The following is a 14575-nucleotide window of genomic DNA, read 5'->3' as shown; positions in this document are numbered from 1 at the left end:
TAAAAAATGGGTAACAGATTTGGTCGCCTACTAGTTGCAGGCAATGATACCCACTTTAAGCTCTGTAACCAAAAGTGAGTAGAGTAGTGGGTTGGTGGCAGTGAGTAAGTATATATATATATATATATATATATATATATATTCTTCCACTTTTCTGTATATCCATCGTTCTCATTCCACAGGCAGAGGCAGCAGATAATATGAGGCACAAGAATTCGTGCCAATTTTGTTGCTTTGCTTACTATTCCTTCCTTCATCTTTAACAAATGGATATATTCTAATCAGTGCGCTGGTAATTTACAGGCTGCAGGGAATGGTTGCTGTGATCACAGGAGGTGCCAGCGGAATCGGAAAGGCGAGCGCCAAGTTGTTCGTGGAGAATGGAGCGAAAGTAGTGATTGCAGACATTCAGGACGACCATGGAAACCGTGTGGCTTAATCCCTCAATCCCAACGCCTGCTTTTTCCACTGCGATGTCTCGAAAGAGGCGGACGTTTCCGCCGTGCTGGACTTCGCGCAGGAGAAGCACGGGCGTCTCGACATAGTGTTCAGCAACGCCGGAATCCCGGGCGGGCTATTCTCGTCCATGGCAGACGTCACTGTCGAGGATTTGGAAAGGGTCATTTCAGTGAATGTACTCCCAAAGAGTCAACAATGTACTCCCAAAACTGATTCTAGTGGCGAGGTCGAGGAATCACAGATCATAATGACGCTACATTGAAGATTGCTATGTTGATCGCAAAACACAATTTCAGGTTGTTGCTTGGAATGCAAAAATAGAGATACACTCAATAATGTGTTACCAACAACCTCTGGCCCTGCAACCGCCTACATCCAACAAGTGCCTTTGTCTAAGTTGTTTACATTATTGCAAAAGGACATATATATAATTAATTTGCTATTTGATTTATATATTTTAATATTTTTAAAGATTTAATACAAATATTAATTTAAAAGGGTAGAGATTTCAATTATTGTTATTGATAGTTATATTTAAATATGTTTATGAATCTTATAAATATTATATTCATTTATATATTTAAAAATGTGATTTAAATAATATAAAATTACAATTTGAATTAATAATTAAATGGTTTAATTTAAATATAAATATTGATTATTTAAATCAATCACACACATATATGATATAGTCTGGTTAATTATAATTTTTGTTAAATTTTTTATTTTTTATTTGTAAAAACTATGTATTTTGATTGAAACAACTCATTTTTCTACATTTCACTCATAATTAGGAATACATAACTATTTTTTAAGCAAGAATGCAAAACCATGTTAAATAGAGAGCTTGATAAGTACTAATAAAATTGAATGACTTGAAAGATTTTTTATTTTTATTTTATTCTAGAGGAATGAAAAACTATTTAGTTAAAAATTAAATGTAAAAATTGATTGGTAATCCCTAATAAAATTGTTGTTCTAACAAATTATTTTAAAAAAATGATTGAAAAGGAATATAAGAAAATGTATTTAAGGATTAAATGTTTTAAAATGGAGAAAGTAATTTAGTTAGTTAGATTTGGTAAAAAGGAAGGGGAATTAACGGTGAATTGTTCCACTCTTAAAGCACTCTTTTTCATTGTTCATTGGTTCAAATCCTATGTGTCAAAGTATAATAGCTCGAGTAGAAAAATTCTATAATCCAAAGAAATATGAAGAAAACGTAAAGTTTTGATGAGTTTGATATTGAGCAGGTGAGGGAGAAAACGGAAAGTTGTCAACAAGTTGAAAATCATGATCAGCATGATATTCAACTTGTTGAAATCTTTCCATTTTCTCCCTCACCTGCTCAATATCTTACTCATCAAAACTTTACATTTTCTCCATGATTCTCTATGATTCTTTGGATTATAGAATTTTTCTACTCGAGCTATTATACTTTGACACATGGGGATTTGAATCAATGAACAATGGCAAAGAGTGCCTTAAGAGTGGAACAATTCACCATTAAGCATGATATTCAAGTCAGAAAGAAAACAAGTTTTGAACAAGTTGAAAATCATGATAAGCCAGGTGAGGGATAAAATGAAATGTTTTGAAGAAGTTGGAAATGGTGATGAGCAAGAAATTAAGGTTATTAGTATAATTATTATTTATTTATAATTAATAATAAATTTGATTTATTTAGTTACATGAAATATATAAATAGGGAGTTAGGTTAAAGAAACAAAATGTTAAAATTAATTATTTAGTTAATTAAATTTTATTGATATTTTAAATTAATTAATTTAATATTGTTACATAAAATATTTAATTAATTATTAAATGATAAAATATTAATATTAAAAATATTTTTGTTAATTTTTATGTTATAATGGTTATTTTTAATAACATTATGTAAATAGTAATAATAATAACTATAGTAATTATATATATATATATATATATATATATATAAAGTGATACACTTTGCATTATGTTAAATGAGGATTACATAGACCAAGAATTTTATGATATTGGTTTTCCCAATGGGAAACTACACAAATAACATAAGTTCAAAGTCTTGAGGTTGCTAAGATATCATCTAACTAGAGCATCTTGTAAATAGAAACTTATAAAAATAGGTTGGTTGTGTCACACCTTGAGATAAATAAATATGAGAAGAAAAGAAGGCCGCTAGTGCTGCAAGCAAAAAACCAGTGAGTCGTAATGATCTGTAAACTATTGTGGGATATTCCACTGGATAGTTCATCACAACAAATCTGATAAAATTATACTTAAAAACACCAAAATATATACTATTACAGTTTTATATCTCTTTAGATTTATAGATCTATAGATTATTATTAATAGCGTATGCATGTAAATTAAAATTATGCAAATTTATGCAAAAAATAGAGAACAATGAAATAAAATATCACATAAGGAGCGACAAATGAAGGAATAGAAAACAGCTAGGGTTACAGTCGGCTGCAGAGGTTTTTTTCCATGGAAAATCGCAGAGGAGGGAGCTCCACTCCCTCCTACAAGGAAGCTGTGGCCAATAAGGGCAAGAAACTCTTAGAAAATGGTAGAGGTACCGTTGAGGAAGGAAGGAAAAAAATGGAAGAGGCAATAGAAGGTACCAGATTGAAGGAGAACAATGGCACGAAAGACAAGGAGGAAGATGACAAAAAACAGGGAACAAAAGACAAAAAACAAAAGGGACCTTGTAAACCCAAAGCTGAAATCACTCCCAAAGTGGTTTTAAATGACCCAGCGCTGCAGGCGCATAGGGACCACATGAGCACTTATGCAATCATCTGTAAATTCATGGGTTTATGGCCCACTGAAAAAGCTTTACAAACATGGATCAAATACCATTGGAAACCTAAAGGGAGTATTGATCTACATCTGGGGTCAAAGGGTTTCTTCATGGTGGTGTTTACAAACATTGAAGATAAAGACAAAGTGTTTGAAGGAGGGCCCTACTTCTACGCAGCAGCAGGTCTTTATATGAGGCCATGGAAGATGAACTTTGTGCCGGAGCGTGAAACTTTCACTTCGGTCCCAGTCTGGGTGAGACTTTATTCTCTACCTCTAGATTACTGGCAAACTGAATCATTAGCTGCCATAGGCAACAAATTAGGTAGGTTTGTTAAAGCTTCTGAAGCCACAAGAAGGGGAAAATACACCTCCTTTGCAAGGATATGTGTGGAGATGGATTTATCTGGAGCTCTTCCAGATGAAGTAATCCTGGAGGTTTTTTACGAAGAATGGGTACAAACGGTAGACTACGAACACATTCCATTTAGGTGTCGTAGATTCCATGAACATGGGCACCTTCTTAGAGACTGCCCTCTTAGTAAAGCAGACAACAAGAGAAAAACCAACGCAATGAAAGACACTGATAATTTTCATAAACTGGTACACAAAGGAAAAGGTGGGAAAAAATGGCCAAAGGAACAACAAAATGAAGAACAACAGGTTAGTCAGAATCAGTTCCAAGTTCTTGAAGAGGATGAAGAATTAACAGTAGAAGATCAAGCAAAGGAAGGAAGTCGCGAGAAGAAGGAGAAAGAATAAAACAGGGAACAAGCACAAGAAAATGATAAATAGAAAGAGATTATGATGAGTGATACAGAACCGAAGATGGATCAGGAAATGACCCAAAGTGAGATGGAACTGGAGGACAATGAGCTCCAGGAGATTCTCGATAGAGAACACCTAGATCTGGAGGGGTTCTTAATTTAGGGAACAACCGGGGGGGTAGAATCGCTACCTCAAGAAGAGTTCAATAGAATATAGTAGTTGTATTTATGGAGAACTCAGGCTAAGGGATCGGAGGGGGAAACAAACATTGGCAAGAAGAGCAATGAAGGAGTGAAAAAAATAAAACAACTCTGGGTTTAGCACCAAGAAACCGAGGAAAGAAAAGAGGTAGGAAATGGCAGAACAAACTATTGATGGAATGTGGCAAGCTCATGATAGACTCAGGTAAGATGAAAGATCTATCTAGCTACTCTTTTACTAATCTTTAATCATGAAGTTTACATCTTGGAATATTAGAGGTCTAGGCAATAAAAGAAAATAGAGAATGCTTAGTAATAGACTGAAACATGAAGCTTCGGGTATAATTTTTATCCAAGAAGTGAAATGTTCCATTCAAAAGTTAAGACATATACATAGAAAATGGCTCAGTAGATTTGAGTTTCTAGAACTAAAAGCAGAAAATTCGGCAAGAGGTATTCTCATTCTCTGGAATCCCCAAAGAACTAACATAATAGATGTTGAGGCATCTCAGAATTATCTATCAGTGGTCATTCATCCTGTTGGGGATAGGGAAACCTATCTAGTCACAAATGTTTATGGCCCTCAAAGGATAGATGAAAAACTCCGGTTTATAAAATCCCTTGTGGATCTCAGGGACAGACATGTAGAAATACCTTGGATCATGGGAGGGGACTTCAATATGATCAAATCACTTTCGGAGAAAAAAGGGGGAACCAGAACTCTAAATAAAGACTCTTTGGCCTTTCAAACCTTTACAGATAACATGAAGCTAGTGGATATGGAGACAAATAATGGCTGCTTTACATGGAATAACAAAAGAGGAAGAGAGTCTCAGGTAGCCTCCAAGTTAGACAGGCTCATAATCTCTAAGGACCTCATGCTAATAGATAAGGAAATAATAGTAAGGATTCTCCCCTTTGGAGGTTCTAATCACTGGCCAGTGCAAATGGAGATTCAGGGCATAGGGAAACCTCAGAATAGACCCTTCAGATTTGAGAATATATGGCTTTCTCACCCAGAATTTATGAGTAATATTGAAAAATGGTGGGCAGAAGATTTGCAGATTCAGGGAACAAAAATGTTCCTTCTACACAAAATATTAAAGCACATCAAGATGAGACTTAAAGATTGGAACAAGAAGGATTTTGGCAATATTTTTGTTGAAAAGAAATCTGTTGAAAATAAAATGCAGGAACTCAACCAAGTCATGATCAAGGAAGGCTTTGATAAAGATAAAAATGAGCAAGTCGAGAAACATCATCAAGACTGGGATAACCTGTGCAAACAAGAGGAAATATTTTGGAGACAAAAGTCCCGAGTTCAATGGCTAAAAGAGGGAGAACGCAATACCAGATTTTTTCACAGATCCACCATGGCCAACAGAGCTCATAACAAGATCTCTTTGATCAAGGATGAGGAGGGGCAGATTCATCAATCCCATGAGGGCATAGAAGCTATGTTGGTTCAACACTTCCGAGGTATAGCTCAAGAGACCAACCCAGAAAGAGATCATTTCATTAGGGACTTGACCAGACATATTCCTAAGCTGGTGTCCAGAGAGGACAATTTCAACCTTAACAGACCAGTGACTGAAAAGGAGGTCAGTGAGGTCCTCAAAGAAATGCAAAATGGAAAATCACCAGGCCCGAATGGCTTTAATGTGGATTTCTTTAAAGCCTGCTGGAATATTGTTAAACAGGACATATTGAGGGTTGTGGAGGATTCCAGGTTGAACAAGACTATTTTGAAGGTGCTCAACACCTCCTTCATCTCCTTGATTCTGAAACAGGACAATGCTCAAACTCCGGAAAGGTTTAGACCCATAGCTTTATGCAATGTGGTCTACAAGATAATATCCAAGGTAGTGGCCAATAGACTCAAACCTCTGCTTCCTTCCCTGGTTTCAGGGGAACAATCCGGTTATGTTGAAGGTAGACAGATTCTAGATAACATCATTCAAGCTCATGAGGTGGTGCACTCGTTAACTAGCAAAAAGAAAGTTGGAATGATCATGCAACTGGATATAGCCAAAGCATATGACAAAGTAAACTGGACCTACATCAGGAAAGTGCTCATTGCATTTGGTTTTGATCATAACTAGGTCAGATGGGTCATGGCCCTCGTGACTTCTTCTAGTTTTTCAATACTGGTCAATGGCTCTCCCTCAGAGATTTTTCTTCCTTCAAGAGGCCTCAGACAGGGAGATCCACTCTCACCCTTTCTCTTCATCCTAATGATGGAAGGACTTGGGCATTCTATCAAGCAAGCTAGAGTAATGGGTAAAATCCAGGGTCTTCAACTTACGGAGAATGGACAGGTCTTGACCCATCAACAATTTGTAGATGACACCTTGCTACAAGGTATCCCCACAGTCAAGGAGGCTTTAGCATACAAACAAATTTTGTATGACTTTGCCAGGGCAACAGGTATGGAAGTTAATCTTTCCAAATCAAAAATATTTTTCTTTAATACCAATATTGCTATTCAGAAAAACATCTCTAGAATTCTAGGCTTTCAAAGGGATTCCCTCCCTTCCAAATATTTAGGAGTTCCTCTAACAGCAAAACCTTTGCATAAGAGCATTTGGGAACTGTTGATAAATAAGATGTAGGATAAAATTAGAAAATGGACCATCAGATCTTTAAATCTGGTTGGTAGATTAGTGCTAACAAAGTCGGTGCTCCAATCTATCCTAGTTTTTATGCTTTCAACTCTCCCAGCTCCAAAAGGTGTATTACAACATCCAAAGAGACTTTCTCTGGGGCAAGGAGGAGACAAGAAAGAAATGGGCTTTAGTCTCTTGGGAAAAGATATGTAGACCCAAGAACCTAGGGGGCCTAGGCTTGGACGACCAGGAGATTCTTAGAAATGTTCTAGGGGCCAAACTTTGGTGGCGTTGGGTTAAAGATCCAAAGGCTCAATGGGCAAGTATTTGGAAAGAAAAATATGCCAGCTCTTGGCACCACACTGATCTCATAAGGATGTCTGGAAATATAAGGGGCTCATCCATCTGGAACAAGGCCTGGGAGAACAAAGGCTTAGTACAAAGAAACAGTTTTTGGGAAATCAGAGAGGGTGATCTTGCACTTTTCTGGGAGGATAAGTGGCAACAAGAACCAACACTGTTAAAAGAGGACTTTTTGGACCTTAAGCATGAGACGAATAACCAAGGATTAACAAAGCTAAAAGATTTCTGGGACCACACCAACAATTCAAGCAAACGCGGAGCTTGGAGAAACATAAACTACAGGGATAACAAGCCCCTGAAAAGTAAAGTAGAGGAACTCTTGAGAATAGTGGAACAAAGAATGATTTTAGTAACTGAGGGGCGGGACCAACTAAGATGGGGCAGCAATAAAGAAGGAATCTTTAATATTAAAAAGGCTAAAGGTTTTCTCCTTTGGCTGGAGTCCCAAGCCCCAAACAGAATCTGGCAGAACCTATGGAAACACCAACGGTGGATGAAGATTAAACTCTTCATGTGGCTGGTGCATCACAAGAAAATATTGACTTGGGACAACATTCGGAAAATAGGTATCATAGGGCCTTCTAGATGCCAGCTCTGTGAAACCCAAGAGGAGATAGTGGAACATCTTCTCAATAGCTGTACTTTTACTTCTAAGTTATGAGATACTTTTGCCTCCATTTTCCAACAAACTGATAGGGATAAAGAGAGCATCATTAACACCCTCAGCAGCTGGAGAAGAAATTTCTCAAACAATGGATATCTTAATTGTGCTTGGGCTCTCATGCCAAGCTTCATTATATGGAATGTCTAGAAAGAAAGAAACAAGAGAATATTCAAAAATGAAAAGAATACATCTCTTCGCCTGTTTGAGTAGATCTTAAAACAACTCAAGGAAACAGTTGGTACCACAGTGAGGAATCTCCCCAACAATCCTCCCTCAGTGGCTGAAAAGAGAATTCTCAGGAAGTTGGGGATGCAGGGGCTCATTCCACATGATCTGGGCAGGAAAGTTCTCATAAAGGAAACGGAAAAGGATTTCTGGCATCCTCCCCCAAAGGGTTCTTTAAAATACAACATAGATGGAGCTTCAAAAGGCAACTCGGGAACTATGGGTTTTGGAGGGGTTCTTTGAGATGAATATGGGAGCATTCTCTTCCTCTTTCATTGTCATTTAGGAAAAGCCACCAACAATATGGCGGAATTATTGGCTATGGAGCAATGTTTAGAATTTCTAAAACAGGGCAACTGCCTAAACGTGATTATAGAAGCGGACTCTGAGTTAGTCATTCACTCGGTCAAGAGAATCAGTTACGGAACAGAGCTGGAGAAAGTCTCAAATCACTGGAGATTAATCTAGGTTTTCCAAAGAATTCAGTGTCACCTGCAGGGACTATGCACGGTAAGATTCAACCACATCCGGAGAAAAGCCAACAAACTGGCGGATATACTTGCAAACCAAGGTGTAAGCTGTAAAGAACGCAGAGTTTCTATGGGATGGCAAGTAGTGCCTCAGGGCAGTCTTAAAATTCTCTATCATAACCAAGTAGAAGAAGACAGAGAAGGGCATCGAAACAAAGCCATAGAAGCAAGGTCCCTATGATTTGGACTATGGATAAGTCAACAATTTTGGTCAGACAGGTCTTGGGAGATTGGCAGGCCTTGGACGAAAGGTAGGCCTTGGTCTGCCTCAGCAGTACGGGTAATTTCAACCTTAGAAATCTCTGGTGTTTGGCGGATAGGTTTCTCAGTTTGGTGGGTGGTCGCCCGGAGGAAAATTCAACACGAATTTTAGTTTCGGGTTCAGGAGTTCGGGCTAGAAGGTGAAGGATGGGGATCAAGTCTTTTACGGCTGCCGTAATACACCTCCTTCCCCTCCTTGGGAGACAAAACTGCTCTCCAAGTGGTTTTGGTTTGATCGCTCCCCTCTCAAGCAGGAAGCAGTTTTCGCGTTTTGGGAGCGATCCCATACAGCATCTGATGCGTGGCGGGGGGCCGGGATTGAAAACCGCCCGTATCGCACGCTAAAGTTCAGCATTTTGGGCTGTGCGATATTTGTTTGATCCGTTGAATTTTGAGGCAGGGATCAACGATCAGGATTGATCGTGCAGCTTTGTGGGGCCGAGGAGTTAAGTTCAGTATGCCTTCTCGGAGCGAAATTCTCCTCCGTCGTCGGATCAAGATGTGGATTGGAAGGTCACGATTAAAAAGATTGGTTTAGTAAGAAATGGCACGGGCAATCGCTCGGTTTGTCATTAGTCCGGCCTTTCCTTTAGCACATTTAGGGTTTGTTTTCCAAAGGTTTTGTCGGTTATTATGTATTAGGTTGGGGGAACTTTCCTTTGGTAGTTAGCACCCTAGTTCTATCCACATTGTATGGTGGACAGTTGTAAACTATGTAAATTATTTTTGGCTTAATGATATAGAAGGAACGTCTCTTGCTTTAGAAAAAAAAAGAAAGAAATAAAATATCACATAAACATGTAACACAAAATATCAGTTGGGAAACCCTTTCGGGAGAAAATCCCAACGGGAAGGTGAGGTTTCTCTGCTTTCTTTCTCTGAATGGAAATATGGATGAAAATACAAAGAAGTATGGCCTGTGGCCCATGGGCTACTACAGTGGACAAACCCTCTCTGTGTGCTCTATCTCCTATCCCTTCTAACAATTTTTAGTCAGCTATGGAAAAAATGCACTCAAAAGAATAGAACCCCTTTTCCTCCTAGTGGCTTGATTATAACACAACCCGATAGCCTACTAAGGGTTAGGTTTGACTACCTCAACTCTTCACCAGAGTTAATATAGACTCTTCTAGAACCATATTCATCATAACCATGTGGCTGGCCTCTTGTCCATGAATAATGGGGGATGACGTGACATCCTCTTGAATTATAGTGGTGAAATTAGGAAGGTAAATTTTTGGGTGACATAACTTTAACATATAGAATTCGATTCACATTATTCTTGCATCATTTGCAAGGTCTCTATGTGTAGAATAGGAAAAAAAAGGCATGCTCTAAAGCGACAAAGTTTTACCACGAAAAGGTTTCATTTAATGCCTCAAAATATTCGAGGGAGGTTTCAGACCATGTTTTGCAAAAATGAGAGTAGCTGTAAAAATGGTTATGAGAGCTTTTTCCTCCGCTCTTTCCACTCTACAAGCATCGAGATGGAAAAAAAACAATATAATGATCCAATCTGGACCACATAACAACTATTAGGTTGGATATTTGCGCATACGCGTTGGCTTGTCACTACCCTCATCTAAGGAGAATGACATGTTGGCTAATTTGCTAGATAAAATGGTCAACTTGTGATCTATACTTTCAAAATTTTATTTTAGATCTGTCATTTTGATAGAATCTTCCTGCTAAGTCTTCTTGTACCTCCCTATGCCACCTACAATATTCAAATGGTTTTTAACATAGTGTCTGCGTCATGCCATGATCGATAAAGTGGGAGAAGCACATGAAATGTGTAAGTATAGTGAGAGTTGCATTCCCCTTTTGTGTGATTTGGCATCATATCAAGGTAGGGGGGACTCTAGCTCCTAAACAACCTGCTTAGGAGAAGTAAATTTTTAAATATTTCTATAAGATTTATATTAATGTGATTATTGATATTGTTGATATTATTAAATAAAAGTTAATTGTCCATAATCATTAAAAAATAATTAGGTCATATTTATGACCATCAAATCAAATCTACTCTAGAAAGAGTCTTTTCCACAATGGCTGATTCTCCCTCCATAAACTCCACCTTGAGCTCCACCACTCTATCAACTTTTATTGCATGATGAAATGATCCACCTGGATCACATTTTCAAATTTGGAATCTATCATCCCAAATGTCGAAGGGCTTTAGTTGTGTTATACCCTTGGTTAGAAATGTCTTTCCAAAAATTACCTACTCAGTAGGATGCCAACTTATAATCCCTCTCTAGTCCAAATGACATGGTCTTCTAAAATAGTAGGTGTCAATAGCAAAAATATCACTTCTGGAGTCCAAGACCCCTCAAAGAATGTCTATCCCACTAGTCATCAATAACCCCTAAAAAAGACCTTGTGTACAAGTATCAACACAATAAATAATGAACCACCATGTTGATGTTGCACTACTTTGATTACAATTGGAATACTAATATGCCAAAGCTCTAGTTCCTAATCTTATATCGAATAATTCTCACTATCCTATAAAAGAGACCTACAAGATTGCGTTCTTGCTTCCTCATATTAGTCATCCATCCCACTCTTATATGTCATCAAATCATCTATATGTGGGATGAAAAACCATGTGAAAAACTCCTCATGTGGACTTATGGTGTTGCAAGTCTTGTCTATGTATTTCTGAAGAGGGCTACTATGCAACTCAAGAGTAGGTTTATGTTTCTTCCCCATCAACAACTCTAATTGTTCCTTAACAATGTCAAGATTGGTAGTTGTCTTAGCACACCCAACTCCCAAGGCTTTAAGCTCACTGTCTTGTCGTAATATTTTGTCCTTCAACATACTAGTTCTCTCCTTTATTGCTAAAAGACCTTCTATAAGATTTTTAATCTCTTCATGATATTTTGTTGGTAACTATCATTTGAAAGCCTTGTAGAAGAGATTTGTGAAGTTTTATTCCAACCAATGATAGTAGACTTCACACTACTATCATCTTCATGTGTGATGGCATCTATAGATGACAAAGAATGTGTGCCCTAACAAATTTCATCAACCCTTTCTTTTTTTAGTGATAAATAGTTAAAATAATTTATTAGTGACCAGTAATTTCTTCCATGCTTGGCATGGAATGAATACATACAAATATCTTTCTTAACCCTGCATCTATCAAGTTTGAGATTTCTTAATTTTTGTATTGTAGTTACACCTTAAGGGATTTGATTCCTCTAGGTATTTGATTGATTTACAACTAATAAACATTGATATGCATCAAAATAATGACCTCATGATACGTCTTACATTGTCAAGATTAAAAAAAGGTATTAAAATAACTAAACTATAACTTTATTTTAAATTATTATTATCAATTATAAACCAGGTTGGAATTTAAAAATAAACACACAGATCCAGAAATATAAACTAAGAGAAATTGTAGATAAAAAATTTGAAACCATGGAACAAACAAAGAGAAGAGCAAAACAACTCGTTTGTCGGTCAACCTAATTCGTGGCTCTAGTGTGTTCTGCGTCACCTCTCATAATAAAAGATTATTCTTTCACAATGACGCAATTACCACACTCAATAAAGAAGAAAGCAGTGTGCGAATATTAGCAAAGAAAAAGCAAGTTAAGACGCACTGAATACGTCTTCCCCCACCACAGTCAATGTCCCAACTAAAAGCATTGTTACCCACTTTTAAACCAAAAATGAGCGGCGTAGTGGGTTGGTGGCAGAGTATATATATAATATATATATCCCATTCCATAGGCAGTAAATAATATACCTACGGTAAAGGTTTGTCGTTACATCAAAATCAATCACTCTGTAGGTGTTAGATAAATTTTTTAAACTCATAATAAAAAGATATTTAGAAAGGAAATTATAGATTCCATAAAGCTATAGTGACTCCTACCACACTCCTCAATCTTAGTTCAGAGGAATGAAACCTAGGTCCAGGCTCACATACATGTTTAGATAAGCTTTCTTTTTATTTTATATCCAAAGATTATGGACTGATCATGCATCAACAGACATCACTATATGCATTTTTATGTAAGTGATACATGAAATTTCCAGAGTTTCAGTGATAATTTTAAGGGAGAAATTTAATAAAAAAATTTAGATTTTTTATTTTTTTCCAAACTATGTAATTGTGAACGCATTCCAAATTTTTATTATTTAAATTACCTTTTAATATATAAGTGAGGTTAATATACAAAAACGGGATATGAAGGTGAGATGATGAAGCACGGAGGCTACTGGCTCGAGGTTTAGGGTTTAGCGCTTCAGACCTGCAGAACCAGGATCGGATCTGGACGTGCACAGGGTTAGAATAGTGGAACTGCTCAGAAGAGGACAAGGATTGACCCGAAAAATGGTAAACAGGGGGTCCATTGGGACCCCATCCTTCAAACAAATAGTCATGCAAAAACAAGCAGCGCAGGAGGGAGTAAAGATAACAGGATATGGAAAGCTTAAGCAAGATAGTGGAACAAGCAAAGAGAAGAAACAAAGGGCGCACAGAGAGACAACCAGTAACCCAAAAATGAAAGAAAAGGAAATCAATGGAAAGGAGGACAACGGAAGGAAGGAAGATAGAGGGCAAAGACACATAGTCCATAAAGATAAACAAACAGAGGAAGAGGGGGAACGAGAGGAAGGGAATCAATCAAGAGATGAAGAGGAGAAAGAAACCGAACCAAACCCCAGCAATAACGAAGCAACATGAGGAGCATGCAAACCAAAAACGGCAGAAACCCTAAAGAGTGTTGATCACAGATCCGGAGATACAAGCCTATAGAGAACATATGTCAGAACATGCAGTAATCTGCAAGTTCATGGGACTGTGGCCAACAGAAAGAGCGCTATGTCAGTGGATCAAGCAGCAATGGAAACCCAAAGGTGATGTTAAACTACACTTAGGAGTGAAAGGTTTTTATATTGTTGTTTTTATGAATTTAGAGGATAAGGATAGAGTATTTGATGGGGGTCCTTACTTCTTCGCTTCAGCTGGTCTCTACATGAGACCCTGGAAACCCAACTTCATGCCAGAAAGAGAGACCTTCACACAAGTCCCAGTGTGGATCTGTCTTTTCTCCCTTCCAATAGACTACTGGGGCTTGTCGGCACTAAAGCAAATAGGGGATCGACTAGGAACTTTCATCAAAGCCTCGGAAGCAACGATGCAAAGAAGATACACTTCCTGTGCGAGAATTTGTGTGGAGATGGATGTATTAGGAGCTTTACACGAAGGACTGTGGCTGGAGTACAGGGATGAAGACTATTTTCAAGCCATTGACTATGAGCAAATCCCCTTCCACTGCAGAAAATGTCAGGAACATGGACATTTAGTAAGAGAATGTCCATTAAACAAAACAGGGGAAGAACCTAAGCAAGAGCAAGCAGTAAAGAGCAGGGATGCCTTCATAAAGCCAAAAGCAAGACAAAGGGCTAACAGAAAAAGAACGAACAGAATAGGGGCAGCACAAGGCAACACAAGTAACGCCTTTGAAATCTTAGAGACAGATACAGATTCAGAAGAACAAAATAAGGAATCAAATACTAATGAAGGGAACAAAGAAATGACAGGCCATAAAACCAAAGAAGGGGAGGAACATCCCCTCAGAGCAGTAGTCCAAATGCAGGAGCCAATCGGAGAGCCAGATGAAGATGCAGATATGCTAACCAATGATGGTGGGTGTGAGGAGATGGAGC

The 14575-nt window shown here is 37.7% G+C and overlaps 1 pseudogene; it reads left to right on the top strand.

The window, feature by feature from the left end:
• The first annotated feature begins 307 nt into the window (after nucleotides 1-307).
• The window catches only part of LOC149220748 (tropinone reductase-like 1), a 240856-nt pseudogene continuing 226588 nt past the window's right edge, over nucleotides 308-14575 (top strand).

This window comes from Pinus tabuliformis, chromosome Q, assembly GCF_031772625.1.
Source record: "Pinus tabuliformis cultivar Carrire ecotype Pingquan chromosome Q, CPIR1, whole genome shotgun sequence".
Lineage (NCBI taxonomy): Eukaryota > Viridiplantae > Streptophyta > Pinopsida > Pinales > Pinaceae > Pinus > Pinus tabuliformis.
Note: the sequence above shows the minus strand (reverse complement) of the source record. Positions and strands in the feature narration are given on the sequence as shown.